Source organism: Rhincodon typus, chromosome 35 (assembly GCF_021869965.1).
Source record: "Rhincodon typus isolate 14 chromosome 35, sRhiTyp1.1, whole genome shotgun sequence".
NCBI classification, from domain to species: domain Eukaryota; kingdom Metazoa; phylum Chordata; class Chondrichthyes; order Orectolobiformes; family Rhincodontidae; genus Rhincodon; species Rhincodon typus.
The window spans coordinates 5547293-5553292 of NC_063366.1; positions in this window are offsets into that span (position 1 = coordinate 5547293).

Below are 6000 nucleotides of genomic sequence, written 5' to 3' on the forward strand. Positions count from 1 at the left end.
AGCAGTTTGAAAGAGCACTTTGAAAGCAAAGAACAGGCAGACACAGGCACAGGCAGCAATCGCTACACACGGTCAACAATCAGCTAATTACTTTCACTGACTCACCCTGAGAATACAGGGTGAATCTCTATGCTGTGGCTAACTTTAATTTTGCAGTGGTTGCTACAGTGTAGTGAGTAGCCCCTCATCTCTCAGGCAGAGAGGGGAAGAACCTGTGTACAAAGATTATGGTTGACATTTGAGAGCAGTACTCACAGAATCGCAGAATCCCATGACATTATTACAAAAGAGGGCCTGGAAGTTATCCTTGGTCTCTTGGCCAATGTCTATATCTGAATCAATATGGAGATATATTCAATGTTGTTGTAGCTGGGATCTTGCATGAATTCAGCTGTGTTTCCTATGTACAACAAAGTCTCTTATTCTCATCCTGTGCATTTGAAAGGCACTAATAAATGTACATCTTTTCTTTCAGCCTGTCATGGATGAATATTTTTGACTCTCCTTGATAACATGATGGCGATCTCTCAAAGATAACTTTACAACTGGTTGCTGATCGTGGCAGCTAACTCTAAAATATAGGTGAGAGTTAACAGCTGTATCGTGTCAAACAAAACATACAGTTCTAAAGCAGAGGGGTTATTTGATGTGACCATAAGACTGTAGTTTCAACTCCTGAAATACTGACTGCACAGGGTGGCAAAATCTCCACGTGTATTACTTGACCTTCAACTAATTGAAACGGCAGCAGGAACACCAATGCTGACCACGTACTTCCTCTAAGCGAGAGAAACAGTTTATTTCAGGGACTGCCTCCGAGCTGGCTGGCCACAGCCAGTGTTCTGTGCACATGTAAATAAACGGTGACTTGATGATGGAATACCAGCCTCTGTGCAGTTACTTCAAACACTGACTTAAAATGAACTATGTCATCCTGGACAAATGGAATGCAGTTCTTGCTATGTCACTGTCGATAAGAAAACCTGACAAGTGAGTGGAGGAGAATAGCAGCATGTTTGTAGCCAGTGCACTGGCCCCCCCATTGTAATAAGCTCCAGCACAAATATGAATTGGAACATGTAACTAGTCAACGTATATTTTCCAATCAGAGGATCCTGACCAAGTAATAAACTACAACTGAGGTGTCTACTCAGATGGAACTTATCAAGGCTCTTATTCAGGTTTCTTATTTGACTTCCTCTTAGGCCTTTTATTTTAAAAATGCAAAATAGAACTGAATTATTCATTACTCCTTGCCAAAATTCTCTCCTTAGGTTTTCTTTTCAACAGCTAACAATTCACACTTCGGCATATTTCCTCTGGATATGGTGGAACAGGCTCAAAAACCTGGTGACAACAAGGTGCAGAGCTGGATGAACAAAGCAGGCCAAGCAGCATCATAGGAGCAGAAAGGCTGACGTTTCGGGCCTAGACCCTTCATCAGAAATGGGGGAGGGGAAGGGGGTTCTGAAATAATTAGGGAGAGAGTGGGAGGCAGAAAGAAGATGGATAGAGGAGAAGATAGGTGGAGAGGAAACAGACAGATCAAAGACTCCCCACCTACACTCACCTTTACTGGCTCCACCCCCGCATCTTTGACCTGTTCGTTTCCTCTCCACCTATCTTCTCCTCTATCCATCTTCTATCTGCCTCCCACTCTCTCCCTATTTATTTCAGAACCCCCTTCCCCTCCCCCATTTCTGATGAAGGGTCTAGGCCCGAAGCGTCAGCCTTTCTGCTCCTATGATGCTGCTTGGCCTGCTGTGTTCATCCAGCTCTGCACCTTATTGTCTCGGATTCTCCAGCATCTGCAGTTCCTACTATCTCTGATTCAAAAACCTGGTGGCCTGCTTCTGTTTCAAAGGCCCTCAAAGTTCAGAGCTGCCCAAGAGACTAGTTTTGATCTTAGTTTGTGCACTGAGCCTGGGTTAATCGGTAGTCTCATTGTTAGGAATACTCTGGAAATGAGGGCTTTCGGCATACCTGCTTTCATTGGTCTGAGTACTGAGCATATAAGTTGGGACGTCTTCTTGCAGCTGTACAAGACACTGATGAGGTCAGATTTGGAGTACTGCATGCAGTTCTGGTCACCCTACTGTAGAAAGGACATTATTAAACTAGAAAGAGTGCAGAAATGATTTGCTAGGCTGCTTCCTGGACTGGAAGGTTTGAGTTATAAGGAGGGGCTGGATAGTCTGGGACATTTTTCCCCGGAGTGTAGGAGAGTGAGGGGTGATCTTACAGAGGTCTATAATCTCATGAGAGGCATAGATAAGGTAGCTAGCCAACAGCTTTTTCCCATGGCAGAGGTGTTTAAAATTAGAGGGCATAGGTTTAAAGTGAGAGGGGAGAGATACAAAGGGTGGGGGGTAATGTTTTCACACAGAGGATGATGAGGGTCTGGAATGGGCTGCCAGAGGTAGTGGTGGAAGCGAGTATAATTTTGTCATTTAAGAAAGATTTCTTAAGTAAGGATACATAGATGGGATGAGTATGGAGGGATGTGGACCAAATACAGGCAAATTGTGAAAACAAGGGCAGCATGTACAAGTCGGGCCGAAGGGCCTGTTTCCATGCTGTAGACCTCTATGACTCTATTAATATGATAACATTTCACATTGCATTTGGCAGTGAACTTGGAATCAGAGTATTGAACTTAAATAAATAAGTAAATTACTTGGGTATGAAAGGTGACTTGGGAAATTAGATTTAAATAGTTTGCTGTTTAAAAGAAATAGTGAACATTTATAGAAATATTTCATAATTCTCAATGAATAATGAAGAAACAGAAGGCACAGATTTAAAGTGATTGGGAAAAGGAACAATGATAACCTGACACAGCCAGTGGTTAGGATCAGGAATGCACTACCTAAGAGTGGACCAAGGGCAGAATCAATTATAACAATGAAAAGGGAGTGAGCAGAGAATAGAGGAGCTGAGCAACCATATTCTGTGTGTAACTGTGATCCAAAATCCACATTCCATTGTGATGTTAAAAATTACATGGGAAAAGTGATCCATCTGCAGCCAACTAAAGGTGTTGAAGATAATATTAAATTAAAAGACCCAGAACTTTCAACTAGGTTGGACCAGATCCATCTGAGAGTTATCAAAATTTAGATCCAGCACACCTCTCTGTGCTCTTTATGACCAGATCTCTGAGTCTGGCCCGCCTCAGAGGCCTCAGTCGCAGCCTGCTCTCTAGGCCTCAGTGCCACACAGGGTGGTCAAGTTGTGTTCTTCCTTTCCCCTCCCCAGAGGATCTGGGACTGTCTCTTTTGCGCAACCACCATAAGGATTTACACTGCAAGCTAAATGGAATGAAACTTGTGTGTATCGTTTTTATTTTTTTTCTCTCTCTTTTAATATTGTTATTTAATAGCTCTAGGTGTAATTGCATGTGCTTGTACATTTAAACATTCAATGTTATTTAATAATTTCTAGTCAATGGCTGTGAGTGACTGAGGCAATTGGGAAACGGGTAGCTTGGCAGATAGGTACAGTGGCAAAGTGATACCTGAATACGTAGGAGGATGGCAGATGGATAAGTTGGCAAGGTGGTTGGAAGTTGAGATAGCTGGGTGGATAGAGTTTTTTTTATTGTTCACTCATGGGATGTGGGCGTCACTGGCTGGGCTGGCATTTATAGCCCATCTCTAGTTGCCCTTGAGAACGTGATGTTGCCTCCTTGAAACACTGCTGTCCATGTGCTGTAGTTGCAGAGTGCCAGGCAGGTAAAGTGTTGGTAGGGTGGGGGGGAGAGGTAGAAGACAAGGTGAGCAAGGTGCCAGGTGGGTAAGATGGCAGGTCGCACAGATGGTGGGGCATCGGGGATGGCTGAGCAAGGTGGTATGTGAGTAAGATAGTGGGAGTGGTCAGGTTGCAGATCCAGTCCTGTGTGGAGGATCGGGTTGGAATGGGAAAGAGTCTGGTCTGGCCAGGTCAGGGGGCTGTTCAGGCTGGCATCAAATCAGACTCGATCACAAAACCTGAATTCTGTGAATTGAATGACTTTTCTCTGCTTTTAAGCAAAACTGCCTTAAATCCGCACATATCATTTGTAGCAACACTATTGTAAGGTAAGCTGGTGGATAATGGTGAAGTTTTAACTTCTGATCTGATACAAAAGGATAGCATGGAGTTAGAACTGAATACAACAGAAGCTCACTCCCTTCACTTCACACCATACACAGAAAGAAACCGCCAATATCTGAATACCAGAACCATGGAACCTCGTGGTAACTTACTGAGACCTGGCCCATCCGGTGCTCTCAGTTTAATACATGTCATAATAAAAGTGTTCAGACATTTCTCCTCACAAAGATAGTTCTATTTTTAACTTAGTGCTATCCAGTGGCAATTATCAATAATTTTATCACTTTACTTACCTTAGATCAGGAGCCACACATATCCATACTTCAAAGATCTTTCAAATCTTTCCACATAAACTGTGCCTCATTATGAAATATTTGCTGGAATGCGAAATCAAACAGTTTGCAGAGTATTGATGAAAACTTTTGTTTTGCAAATGTATCAAATGACCACTATGAACCACCCCAAACATAGATAACTGAGACCATAACCAGTATGAATTAGGAAACCCTGGAAGTTAGTTTACAAACCAGACTCAGGATATTTCGGGGAGTTGTAAAAGCAATCTTGGCGGACAGAAGAGAGAGAATGATGACTGGAACATGTTTGAAGGAATGTCAGTAAAGCTGACATATGCGGTGTGCATGGAAAACTTTAAGGTTTTGTGTTTACTGGCAAGTTGTAAAAGGCTGACAGGAGCTAACATCGATTGAAAATAGTTGGGCTTGTCTTCTTTTGAAAAATTTAACCCTACAAACAACTTATTTGCATGTCTCTGCATAGCCAAATACCAGATTAACTTAATTTTTTAAACGTTTCCAATCAAAAACATCCAAGCAATCAAGTATTGTAGAGCTCGGGTGACCTAATAATCTTGGTGTTTTCCTGCAATGTGTAATCAGAAAAGGAAGCTGTTGTTGTATTTATGTTACCAATAAGGCATCTGGAACACCAAAGGGTAATGGTGATTTACTGAAGGAAGCTGAAAAAAGACAGAAAACACCAAGGTAGGCATTAACTCCCATGTTTTAAACAAATAAATTAACATACAAGTGAACATTAGATAGGCTAAGAGATAATAAGAACTGCCAATGCTGGAGTCAGAGATAACACAGTGTGGAGCTGGAGGAACACAGCAGGCCCTGCAGCATCAGAGGAGCAGGAAAGCTGATGTTTCAGGTCGGGACCCTACTATTGAAAAGTATGAAAATTCATAGAAAAGGATTGTCATCTGTAAGAAGGTAACCTGGTTGGTCCCTAAAGAAAAATGAGTGTGAAGTGATTGATATGGATAATTGTTTAATTTATGTTGTGGTTAAAAAGGAGGAGGCCTGGCCATTCTCCCTGCCAGAACTAACTACAAGCGAAAAGGGATGATTGTCTATTTCTGAAGAAGGGTCTAGGCCCGAAACGTCAGCTTTCCTGCTCCTCTGATGCTGCTTGGCCTGCCGTGTTCATCCAGCTCTACCCCTTGTTATCTCATTGTCTATTGGTGGCTGGAGTTACCGCTTACAATATTATTGGTATACTGATCACATTGTAATGTTTTTATATCAATTTTAGATTGTGTGGCGGTGATGACTTTGAATCTGTCTCTGTGAGAGAAGCAAATAAATTTATAGACAGAACATCTGTGTCCTGTGTAAATTCCTGCAAGTCCGAAGTCTAGGAAACAGATTTGTTGGGCTGAATGGCTTATTTCTGCTCCTGTGTCTGATGAAATCACAAACATGTTGACCTGTGAGCTCACCCACAACAAATTTAATGTATTCTTCTTTGAGAACACTGACAGAAAGATTCAATTAGGTCTGCATTAGGGTGAGGGGATTACAACGCAGCCAGCACTTTGAGCCAGGCACCACACAAAGTTTTGGGGCAACTCAGGGCAGAAACAAACTAACAACTGGC